This window comes from Chenopodium album, chromosome 4 (genome assembly GCF_948465745.1).
Source record: "Chenopodium album chromosome 4, dcCheAlbu1.1, whole genome shotgun sequence".
Lineage (NCBI taxonomy): Eukaryota > Viridiplantae > Streptophyta > Magnoliopsida > Caryophyllales > Amaranthaceae > Chenopodium > Chenopodium album.
Window position 1 is genome coordinate 31416968 of NC_137837.1, and position 20705 is coordinate 31437672.

Sequence of the window (20705 nt, forward strand, 5' to 3'; positions counted from 1 at the left end):
ACATGATTATGATTATAATTGTTATGACTTATGTTGATTATGAATATTATTATTATGATTTTTATGATTATTATTATCTTGATTATGATTATAATTTTATTGTCATTATTATTATGATTATTATGTTGCTTGATGCTTATTTATAGTTATTGCTTGATCACGCCTTTTATGCATGTTTAAAGGGAATTTAATACTTGTAATCACGCTTAATAAGATGATTAATAATCTTGTTTAGGGTCAATATGATTATAATTCAAGTGATCGCCAATAATAGTTTGTTTGTGCATTATATTCAACCAACATAGATAAACAGGTTTAGGCTTAATCCTATTGATTGCATGTTAATTAGAAAGCACACATGAATACGATCAGAATAAAGTAGAGGCCTATTATTAGGGCAGGTTCAATATCTTTTAGGTTGGATTTGTACCTTCATCCCCGAACCCTTATTTGGTTCTAGACCATATGGAGTTGACGATCTCTAGGATCGTTAAGGGGTGTAACCTTCACCTCGTGAACGGTTTACAAGTTCCTAAAAAAACTTGTTGGCGACTCTTTTTCTCTATCTTCTTCCCTTTTGGACGCCACCGTACTTTAGTGTATGATCACAGTGGGGTTCAAGCTAGTGGGATTAAAGCTTGAAATATAATCCCTACAGTTTTTGGCGACTCCACTGGGGAGGATTTCTATTTTAATTCCTGAATTTGTTTCGGCAATGATTTAGAATGAGTGGATGAGACTCGAAACGTTCTAAGTATTTCATGTGCGTAATTTTGATTAACATTATTGTCATATGCATAAAAAAGATCTCATTGGAAAGACCATCCGTAATGAGTTAAAAACATAGGATTTTACACGTAGGAAATTTGAGAAATATCTTTCACGCTAGGACTAAAATAACACCGCGCGAAACTGGAAAATTTTATCAAGCACAGAAAGCTGCTGAGGCATGTGGGAAGTAGCCAGAGCTTGGCGCCAGATTTTTAGCCGTAGCACCAGACGCCAGCATTGGCGCTAGGCGCTACAGTTAAAAGCTGGCGCCAGCCTTTGTTTGCTGGCGCCAATTTCCCCCAATACCGAGCCAGAAATATGCGTTCTAATTTTGACTGGTTTTTCGTATTGTTTGCTCGATCCTACTTCCTGATTGAATCTTTTCTCACTTTTCTGAAACTCATATGTGTTCTACATATGGACATAACCCTCTGGGAATTCATGCTCCATCTACCCGATTGAACGCTCCGTGCAATAAAGGGTACATCCGAGATTGTTGAATTCACCAAACCATGGAAGCGAGTTTTTTCTAAAACTCGCGGTGTCCCATCCACTCGCGCCAACCCTTCACGGTTAGGCTTTCGCGTGGTGCATCCGGACAATTAACCATGGACCCTCTATTGACTAAACCATATCCCGAACTTTAGAGAACTAGAGCCATGGTTAGGTTGCAAACTAATTGCATCATGTTGTGACTACTTGACTACTTGTGCATCTCCTACTTGTGCATACTTATTAAGTGACTAAATTAATCGTTTGGTTTGACTTGTGTTTGTAAATAAGTCTTAATAAAATAATTAATGACTAAAGGACTTTGTTTAATTAATTAATTAATTAATTAATTAATTAATTAATTTAAGCTAAAAAAAATAAACTTAAAATCGAGTCATAGTCCCTTTAAGTCAACCCGGATTTTTATTCCCGTATACTGCACAAGCTTCAACTTGTTTTGGTCATAGCCGGAGTTCTAGGAAAATTTACGAGTCGTACAACCTATGGATCTGTAACCCCGAGGTTTTTCTTTAATTTGGCGTTGGTTTCATCTCAATCAGAGTCGCAGATCGAAAGTTATGACTAAAATACCACAGTCTGTCCAGTTTAATGCATATACGCGAGGTCTTAATTTAGTCTTTGCTTGAGTCTAGTCATGTAGTCTAGCCACATGGTCATGACACAAGTCTTAACATGTCACATACACTCATTAGTCATAGCACACACTTTGAGTATACATCACCATGGCCATGTCTTAGGTTCATGCATGAGTGGGTCTTTTCCGTCATTTGAGTTGGGGGTACATTCTATTCCTAATTCTTCATATCCCTCCATTTAAATCTTCATTCACATTCTATACCATCTTTCATCACTTCCTCCATCCATTGCATGTTGAATAAAGTTTGAGTCAAATAATTAACAATGAATATCCCCAAATTCCTTTTCCACATTACTTGGTCGAGGAGAGAAGGGCGATTAATCTAGGACAACCTCTTTATTCAAGTTTCACTTTTCGATAAACCAATTCGTCAAAAGAGGAAGGCTAAAAGGATAATGGCAACTCAAGAAGAAGTCAATGAGCTTAGGAACCAACTAGTTACCATGACTGAAACACTGAAGCTTCTTACCCTCAAGGTCGATGATCCCGTGAAGTAACAACAAATGAACCTCATGCAAGAAAGTTTGAGGAAGCTATCTAGTAACTATAAATTTCAGGGCATGAGTTCACAAGGGGTCTCGCTGGACAAGGAACTTCTTCCGCATAAGTTCAACGCCACTGACATCCCAAAATTCAAGGCAACATATAACCCTTACTTCCATCTAAGAGCTTTCGAAACCATAATGAACATTAAGGGTATCGATAAGAAGGTTTTCCCCTCTCTGTTCTCACTATCTCTTGAAACCGTTTGCCAACAATGGTACTTCTCCCTCGACAAGGAGAAAACCTCTACTTGGGAATCGATAGTAAACGCTTTCGTTGATAGGTACAAGTGCAATATCCAAGTTGAAACCGACCATAGACAACTTGAGATGCTAAGACAAAAAGAGAATGAAGGTTTTACTTCCTTCTTTAATAAGTGGAGAGAAACTTCCGCTAAGATGATTGAGGTCCCCACCGAAAAGGAGTTTGTGAGGATGTTTATCAAGAATCTTCAAGAGAAGTATTCGAAACATTTAAAATATCAACACAATCTGAGTACTTTCAAGGCCGTTTATGACATCGTAATTGAAATCGAAAATGACCTCGCAAAGCAAAAAGCTACTAACAATAGTAACCACAGTGGCTGGAAAGGAAAGAAGAACGACAATCCTTCTTTTTCCAAAAACGCCCACTCTAGTAACAATGTTAATACCTTTGATCTCAGTGAATTTTTAGCCATAGATAACCAAGGATCTAAGAAGCAACTAAGGAAAGACTTCACCCCCATTGGGATGAGCTACAATACTGCCTTCGATCGACTCCATGCCAAAGGACTCATTACCCCCATTGGACCTATTCAAGATCCCACACCTGAAAAGAGATTGCCTAGTTGGAATCTAGACAAACACTGCAAGTACCATCAAGGTAGGGGTCATACTACTGAGAGCTGTTGGAAGCTAAAGGAGGCTATCCAACATTTGATTGATAATAACAAGATTCCCATGCCTTCGGTTAACAAGAAGAGCGAGTGATGATAAAGGAAACAACACAAGACAAGAGGCGAGCTTCAACGACAAGATTTCTTGACCTCTTTTTCTATTTCTTTTTCATTTTTTTCTTTTCCCCAATAATTCTAGCATAGGCACCTTTTTATTCTTCTTAGATTTATTTCTGTAGGATCATTATATATGTTTTCTTTTAATAAAAATGAGCATTTATTTCCTTATATATGATCATTTAATTACATTGCGTTGCCAAAAAAAAAAAAAAAAAAAAAAAACCATGTCGAATCAAGCACAAGGTATACCAATGATTTGAGGCACCCCTTGTAGCCACATCATATCTCATTTCACCCTTCAATTATACATCCTTTCTTCATAAACCACTTTGAGCCTCGTCTAACGATAGACCTTTCTTTTTTCAACCTACATTTACCTAACTTTGGGATGGGATGGTATGTTAACTTATGCAATTCTAAAATAGATCTTGAGTACTTCAAAAGATTAAAATAGAAAAAATAACAAATAAATAAAAGTGTACAAAAAGGGCAAGTGTTCCAATGTCTTTGGTATGTAAATATCTTTGATATGAACACGTCTCAGATTGCGTCTCTTATCGAGTGCTCGGTACCGTGCCTGAGAAAAATGAATGCCAAGTGAGTGATAGACCGCATGATCGGGATTGCCCACACTTATAAAATATAATAGATGCTAAAGAAAAAGATAAAAGAGAGCTAAAAAAGAGTAGAAACTCAAGCATAAATATAAAGATTCAAAAGCAAGGTTGCACACCTTGGGGGCTTATCTAGGGTCTTGAGCCTTTATCCCTTTCTTCTTCAACCTTTAGCCTAACCACGTTATAACCCTTAAAAAGACCTTTTTGAGGTATATACATACTTGTGCGAGGTTCGGCTAGAGCTACGTTCGGCCTGATTCCTAACGGATACGTAGGCAACCTCACATTGAGATGCGGCCGTAATAAACATGCATTCATATTCACATTCACACACTTGCACCATGATCATATCAAGGGATCTCCTATGCTCATCCCTTTTCACTTAGATCTAGACTTGGGGGATTGATCCTTATATCATTAGCTTACCTAGCCTAAGAGTCACCACCATTTTACTCTTTTAACAAATAATATTTTTCCATACACTTAGCTCTTGCGGCCTAGCTTTAGTGTCATTTTCACACACTGCACAGATACATGACCAAATACTTCTCTTAGGAACCCTTTGTCATGGAATCTTAACACAACGCTAAAGCTTACCTTGTCATATCAACATCACTCATCAATCATAATTTTCATTCCATCACAAAGTATGAAGTACTTAGCCTCCGTGCCTAAGTTATCCAAATACTTTCATCATTGAGTCAACAGTTGAGATATCCTTGGATGGATTAATCCTTGCACCTTGAGAGATAGTATTAAACAAAATTTGACTAAGCTCATTCAACATGCACTTTCAAAAACTTCAATTCTTTTTTCGCGTCTTTCTTTTTCGAGATAAAGTCGGTACCCTCCACAAAAATGACGGAAAATTTTTACATTTTTGCTTTTTTGCATTTTCGAGTCGCACGATCACATTACAATGCACACACAGGTCATGAGTCACACGTGTCATTTTGCTTCGAGTCGAGTCAACCTCGAGTCAATCACAGCGAGTCAAGTTTACACTTTGAGTCGTGTCAATGAGTCAAGCAACGATAAACCTTAGGTCAACCCTAAGATAATTTTAAGCCTTAGGTCAACCCTAAGATGGCTAAAGAGATTGACAAAGTTCTATAGTCTAAAATAAATATAGGTGTCGTAGAATAGGGAAGACCCTATCACAGCGTTCGGCGGCAGAGTCAATTCTTGGCACCAGAGATATCTCAGCAGCGACAGACATTGAAGCATCTCAGAGCAGTTATTTCAACCTCATACAATGATTTTGGGTTCCTTGTTACGCCAGTTAGCCCCTATAAGCAATTTGACTTGATTAAGTAGTCGGTTTGATTACGACAGCAAATAAGTGATCGACCTGATGAAAGATCGTCTCACTTAGCTTAAAGCGCCTAAGCATTGGATCAAAAACAGAAAAGGCACCGACGTATAGGTTCAAAGCAAAGAAAGCGCCGACGTACAGGCATAGCGGAAGAAAAGTTCGAGCGAGCTTTAAAGATCGACAAGTGTTGATCTTCGGTAATTTTCTTCGGAATATTATCCCAACAACTGAGGATGACTTCAAGTAAAGTTATTTTCGACGACATTCGCTAAGATTGTGGAGGTTGTCACCCAAGATTTGAGAAGATAGCACGAGATGGGCGGTCTTCGACGACATTCGATAATATTGTGGAGTTTGTCACCCAAGATTTGTGAAGATAGCACGAGATGGGCGGTCTTCGACGGCATTCGCTAAGATTGTGGAGGTTGTCACCCAAGATTTGAGAAGATAGCACGAGATGGGCGGTCTTCGACGACATTCGCTAAGATTGTGGAAGTTGTCACCAAAGATTTGAGAAGATAGCACGAGATGGGCGGTCTTCGACGGCGTTCGCTAAGATTGTAGGGGGTTGTCACCAAGATATGAGAAGAGCGGTTCATGCTAAGGCGGTCTTCGACGACTTTTGCTATGATTGGAAAGGTTTTCACTATGATTCAAGAAAAGGCTCGAGATGTAGCAACATTGATCGACGGCGTTCCATAGAATACGGAAGATCGTCAAAACAAACAGCAAGATGGCATTCCCTAGATTGTGGAGGGTTGTCACAAACAACTGAGGATTGTTTCAAGAGAAGCAATCTTCGATAGTACTCCCTTGGACGCGGAATATTATCAATGCGGATGGAGATTATTTCAAGAGAAGCAATCTTCGATAGTATTCCCTTGGACGTGGAATATTATCAAAGCGGAGGAGGATCGTTTCAGGCAAACTAATCTTCCAAAATTGGAAGCAGTTACAGGCGTAGCGGTTTTCAAGCGGGATGGCATTCTCTAGCTTGCAGGAGGTCATCAAAAACAAAAGCGGCAACAAATCGGTTACTTTTAGATATGTGTGCTCGACGGCGCAAGATACGCATTTCTTAACTCTTTTATCTGTTTAACTAATGCTAGTTTTGCAGGTATCGGCGTTACAAGAGTGATTTAGGATCGCAGAACGTTCTGAATCATTCTCCGTCCCTATCGATACTTTGACTTTCGTTTTTCAAAACTTGCGTTTCTCCAAACTCAGTCAAAGTGGGGCTTCTGTAGACACCCATTTGTGTCTCCCCAAAACCAAACCCAACGATGAGTACCTTTCACGTCGAATCATAATCGAATGAAGCGAAAGTGTGGAAAGTCTAGTGTTGCGGATAGTTTTAATTTCTTTTCTCTTCTCTCTGTTTTTGAAAACTTATTTTAAGAAAACAGCCAATCCAGTTTGGTTGGTCCATGATATGGGTCTAATAATAGTGTATTTGGATGGGGCTTGACAAGAGCTTTCCAACGATATATTATAAGCCCAATTCCGATGAATATTGAGGAAGTTATGGCCAATTTACTAAACTGGGCCCGGTTTGAGCCTCATATGCGGCCCAATGATCTAGGGGAGGGCCTAATATGATTTATCATTCCTAATGCGATAAGGAATGGTTTTAGTCTTCTAGATTCTTCTAGAAGGTTCTTTTCATTCCTAATTCAATTAGCATTGATAAATTGACTTTTGTTGACTTTTTAGAGTTTTAATTAAAACCAAAAAGCATTTTCGAGGAAAAGATACTATTTTATCCTCCAGTACGGCAAACTTATCTGATTTTCATAAACGCGTCAAAAACAGGCATTGGCGCCTGGTGCTAGCCATTGGCGCCTGGCGCCTGGTGCTAGCCATTGGCGCCTGGCGCCTGGTGCTAGCCATTGGCGCCTGGCGCCTGGTGCTAGCCATTGGCGCCTGGCGCCTGGTGCTAGCCATTGGTGTCTGGCGCCAATTAGCTGGTGCTGGCAAGTGCTCTGTTTTGATATTTTATCTTTTTGGCTGATTTCTCTATAAATAACGTTTTAAAAACTCCGTTTTCATTAACCAATTCTCACGAATTATCATCAACAATCAGTTTTAATTAGCATTCGCCTACAATCAGTTTTCATTCAATTAATACTCTCATTCTCTTAATGATTCATTCAATTCTTTTTTTCTTTTTCAAACCTTGTTTTCACATACAAAATTCCGCATTCATTAAATCTAGAAACAACTAGCAATATTCGAAGTTGCCTTCGCCCTAGACATGAAAGGTTTAATTTATGAGGGTTTGGTCCCAAATCTCTCTTTTAATTATTTAATTGTTTTCATTATTATTTTCCTTGAAGTTACTAACGTGTGTATTTTGTTATTAGAAAGAGGTACGAGGCATCAAAGTAAGTACTTTAATGGTTTTATTGATATCATGATGTAGAAATCATGTTTAGATTGTTCTTATGATATTCCTAGTATCATGTCTAGGGTAATTTTAATATTAAATATGATTCCTATGATGCTTCTTATGTTCTTCCTAATATTTATGGTTGTTAGTATCATGTTAGTGCTAAAGATTTGATTTGTATTGCTTAATGACATGCTTGGGTTTGTTATTAATCTTGTTAGTATCATGCCTAGGATCTTGCTATTATTATTATGCTTTAATATTAACATGAACATGATTATGATTATAATTGTTATGATTTATGTTGATTATGAATATTATTATTATAATTTTTATGATAATTATTATCTTGATTATGATTATAATTTTATTGACATTATTATTATGATTATTATGTTGCTTGATGCTTATTTATTGTTATTGCTTGATCACGCCTTTTATGCATGTTTAAAGGAAATTTAATACTTGTAATCACGCTTAATAAGATGATTAATAATCTTGTTTAGGGTCAATATGATTATATTTCAAGTGATCGCCAATAATAGTTTGTTTGTGCATTATATTCAACCAACATAGATAAACATGTTTAGGCTTAATCCTACTGATTGCATGTTAATTAGATTGCGCACATGAATACGATCAGAATAAAGTAGAGGCCTATTATTAGGGCAGGTTCAATCTCTTTTAGGTTGGATTTTTACCTTCATCCCCGAACCCTTATTTGGTTCTAGACCTTATGGAGTTGACGATCTCTTGGATCGTTAAAGGGTGTAACCTTCACCTCGTGAACGGTTTACAAGTTCCTAAAAAAACTTTTTGGCGACTCTTTTGCTCTATCTTCTTCCCTTTTGGACGCCACCGTACTTTAGTGTATGATCACAGTGGGGTTCAAGCTAGTGGGATTAAAGCTTGAAATATATTCTCTACAGTATGAAAAGCCATGGTCATCATGTGTTTATTGAGCAGTTTCTTCCCCTTGCCATTCGAGGTTTCTTACCAAAACAAGTGTATGAGCCTCTGATCGAATTAAGTTCTTATTTTAGGAACTTATGCTCCAAAAGTACAAGTATTCGTGAGCTGGAAACCCTTGAGCAGCAGATTCCATACACATTATGCAAGTTAGAGATGGTATTTCCCCCTGCTTTCTTTGATGTGATGGTGTATTTAGTTATACATTTTGCGGCAGAGGCTAAGATTGTTGGACTTGTCAGGTATAGATGGATGTATGCTGTAGAGAGGTAGCTCACTTTTATAATATTTTATTGTTTAATTTTCTTGTTTGGTAATAATTTACTAGCTTTAAATTTTGAATTAACCATTATTAGGTACATCCAAACTTTAAAAGCATACGTTCGAAATAGAGCACATATTGAAGGTTCTATTGCTGAAGGTTATCTTGTAGATGAGTGCTTAACATTTTGCTCAAGATATATGAGTGACATTAATTCTAAGTTCAATCGAAAAGCAAGAAATGATTATGATGGGGTTGAGGTTTTTGAAGGTACCAGGACTTCAAATATTGAGATATTTAGACCATTTAGTCGTTATATTAGACAGGGTGTTCCTGTACTTCTCATTTTTGAGGAGTGTGATCAAATTCATTCTTATATTCTCCATAATTGTGATGAGCTTATTGAGTTTATTGAGTAAGTTCTTTAAAAAAAATTATACTTGTTCTTGCATTCTTGTCTAAATTCATTTAAACCTCTTGATTATATTTCTAAGTTCACCAATATTGTATATTTTAATTTAAAATTTATTTCTACAGGAAGCACAAGCTGGAGTTGGAAAAGGAGTGCACAAGAAATATAGAACTATAGACACCTAAATATGTCTCCCCAAAACCAAACCCTCAAACAGTTCTACCTTTCACGCCTTGGCTTAAGGATAGAACCACGAGTAAAGTATGGACACCTTGGAGTACTTGAAGAAGGAATTTTGAAATAAGAAGGGTAGCCTAGTGTTTAGGCTAAAGCATAGAAGAGAGAAAAAACTAGAGAATTAACTGGTGCCGTACATCAGAAATGAGGGGGTATTTATAGAGAAAATGTGTTGAGGGAGCACACGGAACCCTAAAATGATAAAAACCCTAAAAAAGCATCCCGCGACACGACAAACTGTACCATGGCACGGGAAGTCCCACCGTCAGACGGGAAACATTCCCGTGACACGGTACAATTTTTGAGCGACGCGGGAATTTTTTAGTAAACGGGGAAAAAAACGCGTTAAGGGTTTACGCGGAAAGGACACGGAAATTCCCGTGTCACAGCAAGTTTCCCGTGTCATGGGAAATCCCACCGTCAGACGGGAATGATTCCCGTGACACGGTGGAATCCTGTCGTGGCGCGGGAATTTTCAGTCCGCTTTTCCGTCTAAATACATTTTCAACCCTAATTTCGTTCAGCATTTCAAGTGCTGATTGATAATTTCGGGCCTTTTTCTGATTTATTATTATTTGGGCTAAAATAAGAAAATAAGCAAATAAAATAAATAAAAGGTTTGGTCCAAAAATAAATAATAAAACAATAAAAAAAAAAAAAAAAGGTTTGGGCTAAAATTAAATAATAAGTTTGGGCTAAAATTAAAACTATGCTTTTATCAAACATCAAGACTAATCCATGGACTGTTCAAAAATACGAATTTAATCAAATACGATTTTTTAAGCACTCTCGGGATTAAATACTGAACCCGACCAATAGTAGCGGTGAAAGGTTGTTCATCATCGGGTTTGGTTTTGGGGAGACATTTTTAGGTGTCTACAAGAACGAAGGCATAAAGCAGAATTTTCCAAATGGATTTATCAGCATATATGCTATTTTTTATAGTACATACTTTTCATTCATTTTCTTTGATGTTTATCATTGATTATCTTATTACTTAAATGCTGTGACTTTCTTAGTATGAGTTTTTTTTAATTTGTTTTAGGTACGAAAAATGCATGAAAAAGGAGATGTAGATGATGATTTGTATAATTTGGTTTGTGGTCCTTCAAGAGTTGTTAGGCGGTACACTGGTTACATTGTTAATGGATTTCGATTTCACAGCAAGGATCGTTGTGAAAATAGGAAAACTCATAATTGTGGAATTATGGTCCGGAGAGATGATACCTCTGATAAAGAATATTATGGTATTTTAGGAGACATATTTGAAATGCATTACCCTTAAGGAAATCGTGTATTTGTTTTCAAATCTAATTGGTATGATGTTGGATGCCAAGGTAGAGGGTTTAATGTAGATGAATTTGGATATATAAGTGTAAATAAGATGCGGTCCTTAAAGACTGATGAAGTTTTTGTATTGGAGTCACAAGTTGAACAAGTTTTTTTTGTTGATGACCCGCGAGAGAAAGACTGACAGTTCGTTATTAAGACACTTCCAAGGGATTTGTATAATATGCTTAGTGCTGGTGTCAATGGACAAGATGGGGATGATGTCGATGTTCATAATGAAGTGGATGTGGATGCATTTCAACAAGGAGAAATTCAAGAGCAATGTTTTACTTCTGATTCAAATGTTGCTAATTTGGTGTTATCTATAGACACATTTGTGATTGAACGAGATTCAAAGGTTGTTGAAATGGTAAAAAAATTTGTGGATGAGTACAAGGCAGATTATGACTTTATAAATGACGGTGAAATTGAAGAGTTTGATGACATCTCAAGTGAAGAAGAACAGTAGTTTGATTCTGACACATAAGTGACAACTTCGTTTTAAGTTATAATGAGTAATTTTTTTTGTTCCATGTTTTCTTTGTTTTATTATGCTATGCTTTTTTTGTTGTTTAGTGTAGTTTGTTTTCTGCCACAACTTTTAATTGTGATAGCAAAATTCCAAGAAAAATAATTCCAATAAATTATTTCTAAGCTATGGGAATCTATGGGAATAATTTTTATTTATTTATGTGATGCTTTATTAAATGTATGGTAAGTTAGCAATCATTTATTTATTGACAAAGCTCCAAATTTAGGGAATTTTTAGCTTTTGCTATCCCAATTTGTTAGCTTATAATTTTACTGTGATTGTTTCAAGGGTGTTAAGTAATAGATGAGTGTATGTTTCGAGAGCTAACCAAAGTCATTTCTAATATAGATCCTTGTTCTTAATTCAAGAGAAGCAAAAGGGCAAGGGGAAGTAATTATGGTAATTATGGGGGTGATTTGAGTGAGGCTGTGAGGTAGTTAGCAGTTGTGGCCCAACAGTTGGCAAGGAATTCAACCAACAATGGAGATGCTCAGGGAGAACTTTTCAAGAAGGTGGCCCAAAGCAAACCACCAACCTATCAAGGAGAGCCTGACCCTAAGGGAGTCCGAGAAACTATTTAGGGTTGTTGGATGCCCAGAGAATTCTAAGGTGGGCTGTGCTACTTACTACTTGAGAGGTGAAGCTGATCTTTGGTGGCAGAAAAATGAAACAACTATTAGAGCATTACCTGGATTCAATTGCACTAAGTTCTAAGAGAAAAAGAGAGATAAGTTTTACCCTAGCTTCTTGCAGAAGCAAAAGGCTGAGGAATTTTCAAACCTCAAGATGGAGGGGATGTCAGTAATTGAATACTATACAAGGTTTATTGAGTTGTCTCATTTTACTAAAGAGTTTGTTTCTACGGAGAAAGCAAAGGCTAGGAAGTTTGAGAGTGGTTTGACTACTGATTTACAGCTGAAGTTGTGTGGACAAGTGTTTGAAACTTTTGTTGAGGTGTATGGAAGAGTTTCACACTTGTATGCTTTGAATTGAAAGAAAAAGAAGGAACTGGTTTATGTGGAAGTGAAGGAAAAGAGAAAGGAGGTGGGGTGAAATTCTAGGAACCATCAGGGTAACAAGGACAAATTCAAGATGCAAAAATACCACCATAACAACAATAACTTCCACAACAACAACAACAATTCCCAACGTAACAATCGTTAAGGAGGACATAATTTCAATGGAGGGGCTAGGAACAATAACCAAGGGAACAACAAGAATGAGAGGCGTTATTTTTGCAAGAGCTAGTGCAAGAATAACCATCTTGGAAGAGACTGTAATGGAAATCTGGTTACTTGTCGTGCTTGTAACAAGTTAGGGCATAGGGAGTACGAGTGTTTCTCCAAAGGTTCTAATGGGAATAAGCAGAATAATAATTCAGGAGGGACCCAAAGGAACTTTCATGGAAACAATAATAAATTCACTAGTAATAAGGGAGTGCAGCAGAATGAAGCAACGAATAACAACAATGGCAACAGTGAGAATAATCAACAGAAAGGTAGAGCTTAGGAAAAATGAATGTGTTGAGTAGGCATGAGGCTGATTCACCCAACCTGTTAAAGTTTTGGTTGATTCTGGTGCAAATTTTTCTTTCATTTCAAAAAGAATTGTTTTGAAACTTAAAGACTGTTTGAAAATAGTAGATGTAGTAGACTTACCAATAACCTTTCCGATGGGTGGGGTAGTGACTTGTACCAAAACCTTTAGAGAAGTACCTTTAGAGATAAAGGGGAAAGTATTTCTGTCTAACATCATCGAGTTTGGGTTAAAGGATTTTGATGTCATCTTAGGAATGGATTGGTTGAGCAAGTATAGTGCAGAAATCAGTTGTCGATCGCAGAAAGTGAAAATGAACACAAGTGAGAATGAGTCAGTGACTTATTGGATGCATGGTGAAACCAAATGCCCTTGGTTGATATTCGTGTTAAAGTTGTCAAAGTACATGAAAAGGGGGCATAAAGTGTACTTTTGCAGTGTGAGGAACATGGATGAGGAGTCAACTAAACAAGAAGATATAGAAGTGGTGAATGAATTCTTGAATGTATTTTCGGACGAAATCCCTGGAATGCTACCTAAGAGAGCAATTGATTTCACCATAGACTTAGTCCTAGGGACAACACTAATATCCAAAGCACCATATCGAATGGAACCTAAAGAAATGAGTTAATTAAAAAGAGCAACTGAAGGTTTTGTTAGACAAGGGATACATTAGACCGAGTATGTCTTTTTGGGGAGCACCCGTTTTGTTTGTTAAGAAGAAAGATGGGAGTATGAGGTTGTGTATTGATTGTAGGGAATTAAATAAGGGGAAAATAAACATCAAGTATCCACTTCCAAGGATTGATGATTTATTTGACCAGTTAAAAGGTGTAACAGTATTTTCAAGATTAACTTAAGGTTCGGTTATCACCATTTGAGGATTGCAAATGAGAACATTCCTAAAACTGCATTTAGGACGAGAAATGGACAATTTGAGTTTACAGTGATGCCATTTGAATTGAAAAATGCTCCGGCGATCTTTATGGATTTGATGAACAGGGTGTTTCATCAATTTATTGAAAAGTTTGTGGTCGTGTTCATAGATGATACATTTGCGTATTCAAAGAGCAAAGAAGAGCATGTAGACACCAGAAGGAAATTCTGCAAACACTGAGAGAAAACAATCTTTATGCAAAGTTCTCAAAGTGTGAATTTTGTTGGTAAAGGTAGAATTCTTAGGTCATTTTGTGTCTAAGGATGGCATGGAAGTAGATCCAGCCAAGCTCGAGGCTGTAAAGGGTTGGCCTACGCCCAAAACAGTGTCTGATGTTTGGAGTTTCTTAGGTCTAGTAGGGTATTATAGGCGTTTTGTGAAAGATTTCTCAAAGATTGATAAACCTAGGACTACTCTGATGAAGAATGACAAGAAATTCGATTGGGATGATAAGTGTGAAGAAGCATTCCAAATTTTGATAAAGAAGCTGGTTACAGCACAAGTGCGTACACTGCTAGAGGACAGTGGTATCTATGATGTTACAGTAACGCATTAAAGAATTGCTTGGGATGTGTGTTTACGCAAAATGGGAAGGTAATTTCATACGCATCAAAGGTAGTTAAAGACCCATGAAGTTAATTATCCAATTCATGATTTTGAACTTGCTGCAATTATATTTGCACTAAAGAACTGGCGTCATTACTTGTATGGAGTGAAATGTAGAATTTGCACAGACCATAAGAGCTTGAAGTACATTTTCACTCTAAGGGATTTGAAATCTCGCCAAATTAAAGGAGATGGTTAGAGTATATATACAACGGATTATGACTTGGACACACAGTTTCATGAGGGGGGAAAGCAAATGTAGTCTCAGATGCTCTAAGTCGTAAAACCAGTCATGGATTTAATACTTTAGTAGTGGCTGATTTGTTATGTGGAGAAATGAGGAAAATGAATTTAGAAGTTGTAGAATGGGGAGTACCAGCCTGCATTCTTGCAAACTTGACTATCCAACCAACCATATTCGAGGACATAAGGGAAAACCAAATAGGAGATGTAAAATCGGATAGGATTCGTTAGAAAATAAAACAAGGCAAGGCTACAGATTTAAAAATTCATGAAAATGGGAGTTCAAGGTAGAAAGGTCGATGGTGTGTACCACAAAAGTGTGAGGAAGTGAAGAGAAAGCTAATAGAAGAGGGACTCAATACACCCTACTCAGTGCTCCTAGGAGGGGATAAGCTATGCAAGGACTTGAAAGAGGTGTAATGGTGGCATAGAATGAAAAAAGATGTGCGGAATTTGTAGCAAAGTGTATGACTTGTCAAAAGGTGAAAATAGAGTACAAAAGACCCCAAGGGACTGTGCAATCATGGGAAATTCCTAGATGGAAAATGGGAATGCATTTCAATAGACTTTGTTACTTGCCTTCAAAAATCAAAGAGTGGAAATGACACTATTTGGGTAGTGGTGGATATACTTACAATACTTGCGGTGTTCATGTCAATGAAGGAGACTTGGACGATAGAGAAACTTGCAAAATCTTACATCAAGAATGTTGTGAGGTTACATGGAGTTCCAAAGGATATTATTTCTGACAGAGTTTCCAGGTTTCTTTCAAAATTCTGGAAAAGTGTATAGGAAAACTTTGGTATGACACTTAAGATGAGGACAACATTTATTTCACCCTGCCACAAATGGACAAACTGATAGATCCATTCAAACCTTGTAGGACATGTTGAGATCTTGTGTTATAGATTTCCAAGGAGGATGGGAGGATATCTTGGATTTGATTGAATTTTCCTATAAAAAAAAGTTATCATGCGAGCATAGGAATTGCTCCTTTTGAGGCATTATATGGGAGGAAGTTTCATAGTCCAATTTGTTGGAACGACATAAGTGAAACAATGATTTTAGGGCCTCAAATTATTAAGGATTCAGTGAATCAAGTAAGGGAAATTCAAGCAGCTCAAGATCGCCAAAAGAGCTACGCAGATTTAAAGAGTAGAGAAGAAGAATTTGAAGTTGGTGACAAGGTGTTATTAAGGTGACACCAATGAAAGGGGTGATGAGGTTTGGAAAGAAGGGAAAGCTTAGCCCAAATTGTATTGGCCCATATGAGATACTACAAAAGATTGGCTAGGTAGCCTACAAGTTGGCATTACCCATGGAACTAAGCAAACTGTATGATGTATTTCATGTGTCCCAATTAAAAAGATATATCCTTGATAAGTCTCATGTTTTACAACCTGAAATCATTGAGCTAGACCAAAGTTTAACCTATTTAGAGAGACCTATCAAGATCCTTTATAGTAAAGTGCGTAGCACACCCAATAAGAATGTTAAGATTGTAAAAGTGCTATGGTCTAACCAAGAATATAAGGAAGCCACTTGGGAGGCAGAAGATGAAATTAAAAAGAAATACCAAGAGTTGTTTCAGATATGTTGAGTTACGGGTACGTAACTTGTTTTCTTTAAGGCTTGGAGAATGCGACAGAATTTCGCGCTTTTTCCCTATATTTTTAGTTATTTTGTGCTTTTTGCAAAATTTTAACTAGTATTTTGAGTTATTGTGTTCACAAAGAGACACAAAAAGGTAAAGGTATGAAAAAAGTACAACAACATTATATTAAGTGAGGAAAAAGTTTAAATTTCGTTTCCCAAGTTTCGGTATAACACTTCTTTTAAGGGGAGTAGACTGTAAATACCCCTTATTTTTTACGTATATTTTTTGAAATAAGTATTTTGTGAAGTGATTTAATTAATTGAAATTTTTAATTTATAGTATTTTAATCATTTATTTTAATAAGTTTAGAAATATTTTATAAAAGGAAAGTTTATTTAATTAATTATTTTATTTAAGTTGGGGGTTAATTTAAGAAAGTTTTATTTTTGTAAAGTTTTATCAGGAAAAGGATTAGGAAAGATTAAAAGGGAAAGTTTAGGAAGGGTTTATAGAGAAAGGGTACAAATATTCAATACTTGGGGCAAATCAAACTTTGCCCAGAGTGGAGAAAACCCAAGGTCAACTTTCTCTCCCTTCTCCTTTATTTTTCTTTTCTTTTTCTTTCTTTTTTCCCTTCCCCTTTTTTTGGCTCACAACAATTGGCCACCATCGCACCACCGGTGGTCCACCAGCCACTGCCAGCAGCGTCGTTGGGCCGCCATCCACTACCTGCAGCGCCCCTACAAGCAGCGGTGCCACTAGCAGCACGGCGGCAGCTAGGTGTGGTGCCGTGGTGTAGGCGTCGTTTGAAGTGCACCTACGTTAAAGCATGTGTGACTATGATTTGCACTCATATGAAGTGGGAATTGACATTATACAATTTGGGACAAGGAAAGTAGGAGCCGCCAACAAGTTTTTAAGGAACTTGTAAACCACTCACTGATCATAAAAGGCAACCTCGATTTAAGGGACAACGATAGGCAACAAAGATTGACCCGTGAAGGTTACACCCCATTCATAGTCCATGAGATTACTAACTCCATATGGTTCGAAACTACGGAAAGAGGATCGGGGACGATGGTACGAAGTGAGTCATGGAGTCACATTCGCTCGTATTGGCCTCTACTCGATTCTTATAGCGAAAGAGTATTCATGCGATCTCAAAGGCATGCAAACAAATTAAAGATTCAATTTGCTCTAAAATATTATTAGACTAAATTGGTTGAATATTAATCCAACACATAATTCTAAATTACTGTGATCACTAGATTAAACAACAAGATTAAAAGGAACATAAACCGGTCGTCCAAATTATCTTATTAGGCGTGATTTTCAATTACATATTCCCTTTAAACATGCAATATGGTGATCATAATAACAATAGAATAAATATTAATATTGGAAGCTATTCAATAATAAATTGTTAGTCAAATCAAATAATAATAATAAACCTAATCATTATACTAGCAACAAGAATAAAAATAAGAGTAATAATTAAGGGACTAATACTCACTTTCCGCGTTTCCTTGAATACAACATCATGAATAAACTATTAGTAACTTTAATTAAAATATTAATCAAATTGAAATTAAATTAAATAAAAATTAGAGTTGGTTTAGTCCAAACTCACAGTTAATTATACCTTTTCATGTCTTGGTTTTAGGACGGAACCTTGGGTCGAGTATGGACTCCTTGAAGTGCATAGGGAAGTATTTTGAGAGAATAGGATGGCAAGTATTTAGGCTAAAGAGGGAGAAAAGAATAATTTAATGACCAAGATTATTGATGAAAGGGACATATGACTTATATTTATAAGGAAAAAGAAGGGCCGAAGAATTAAGAAAAGATCGAATTTGAATCGGAATAAAACTCCTGCGATATAGAGCAATTTTTGTTGTTTTTTGTTTTTATCATATCTTTTAATCAAGAAATCGGATTAAGATAAAAAATATGTCGTTGAAAAAGCTATTGAAGTCTACTTTCTAACCCAATTGAAATGAGATAAAAATATTTTGTAGAATAAACTGTATGGCCGAAATAGTGAGACGATGTCAGTTTTGCATAGAGTTTGGTATTTCAATCATATCTTTTTCGTTATAGCTCGGAATTAATATAATAATACATCATTAAAAAAGATAATTTCAAGGGCTATGAAACCATTTAAGATTTGGATAAAAAATATGAATTACAAAAATCATATCTGACTATCTTTGAACGTCTTTCAGTTTTGATAGAATTAGGGCTTTCAAAAACAAAAGTTTTATTAATTTCAACCTCTTTAATCTTATCTTTTCAAAAGGAATAATTAAGATATTTTAGAAACTTATAGAAGCTTTTAATTAATCCTAATTTGTTTAGGAATGGGATTAAATCATTTGGACCCTCCACGTGATCATTGGGTCGTAGGTAAGGTGGGCTTAGGTTCGGTTTGGACTCAGTTTAGTATTTTGGCCATAACTTATTCGTTATAAATCGGATTTGGTCTTATAATATATCGCTGGAAATCTCTTTAAAAACCACATCCAATTATTAAATCATTGAACCCAGATTATGGACCAAAATAAACTAGAGTAAATGTTTTTATAAAAAGGACATGAAAATAATGATTTTAAAGCACACTAAATAAATTAGTTTGGGTTTAAAGGCACGAAAAGAGGAAAATAAGCTATGGTTTGGGGAAGTGGTCTAGGAATTGGGTTGGTTTATGAAATGAAAATATGGATTTAAGCACTCCAAGATTAAATACTCAACCTGACCAATAATGGCGGGGAAAGGTTGTTCCTCATCGGGTTTGGTTTTGGGGAGACATTTTTAGGTGAGTAGACACCCAAATGTGTCTCCCCAAAACCAAACCCAATGATGAATACCTTTCACGTTATTTAATTATCGATCGAATTAAAAGTGTGAAAAGTCTAGTGATGAGGATGTTGTTAGTAAAACATTTCTCTTTCTGTTTTCAAACATATTTCTTTTCTTACTCTATTGAAAAAAATAGCAAGTCCAATTTGGTTTGGTCCATGATAAGGGTTCAATAATAGTGTAGTTGGATTGGGCTTGAAAAGAGCTTTCCAATGATATATTATAAGCCTAATTTCGATGAATAATGTTGAAGTTATGGATTAAATTAAATTTGGCCAATGATTTTACATGTTGCTCAATGATCTAGAGGAGGACCTATTAATTATTATTCCTAAAGTAATTAGGATTGACTTTAATTTTCTAGGAATATCTAGAAGGTTCTTTTTAATTCTAATAAGATTAGGATTGATAATTATATTTTTAAAGATGTTTTATTTTGAATAAAATATATTATTTGTTACAAATATGATTTTAACTCTAATTAACGCGGAATTACCTGTTTAACCGGTTTAAGGAGATGATTCCACGTACAAAAGCGCGTTATACTTTTAATTCAGCGCGAGATGACATAGCTGTTGCCTGGGACTAATAGTTGTCTCCTGGCGTTGCCTTTGTCGTCTGGCGCTGACTCCTGTCGTTGGCGACAAGAGGTATTTTTTTCAGAATATGATTTGCTTTGATGCCATGTTATTTTTCCTATAAATAGGGGTCGTATTTCCCCGTTTTTATTCACAATTATCATCTCTTTTTTTCTCTCTCTAAAAGCTAGAACCTTTCTCTTTCTCTATTCTTTTTCTAAACCTCCTTCTCTCAAAATTCCTCACTCATTAGTCCTAGACACCCCTAGCAAAGTTTGAAGTTGCCTTCACCCTAGTTGTGAAAGGTTTGATATTTTTTAAGGTTTGGTCCAAACCTTATTACAATTCTTTCATTAGATTTACTGTTTTAATATTTTTCCTTGAGGTTACTAACGTGTGTATTTTGTTATTAGAAAGAGGTACGAGGCATCAAAGTATGAAATTTAATTACTTTATTGATCTTTTGATATAGAAATCATGCTTAAATTATTTTGTTGATTCCTAGTTCATGTTAAGATGTTATATTGCTTCCTATTATCATGTTTAGGGTAAACTAAATTTAATAATATCATGTATATTATTATGATGCTTCCTATTTCTTTCCTAATAACATGTTAGTGTCATGTGACGGCTAATTAATCTTTAATGTTAAGTGACATGCTAGGGTTTGTTATTAATCTTGTTAGTATCATGACTAGGATCTTGCTAACATTATTATGCTTTATTAAGATTGAATATATTATTATTATCATGATGATTGTTATTATGTTGCTTGATATTATTATTGTTATTGTTTGATCACACCTTTTATACATGTTTAAAGGTA

At 36.1% G+C, this 20705-nt stretch overlaps 1 long non-coding RNA gene across 1 annotated transcript; it reads left to right on the forward strand.

Moving 5' to 3' along the window:
* Positions 1–7428: 7428 nt before the first annotated feature.
* LOC145626902 (uncharacterized) lies at positions 7429–11066 on the forward strand. Its single transcript, XR_014111152.1, has 2 exons — positions 7429–7777; positions 8826–11066. It is a non-coding gene; the product is annotated as an uncharacterized LOC145626902 (long non-coding RNA).
* The last annotated feature ends 9639 nt before the right edge of the window (positions 11067–20705 follow it).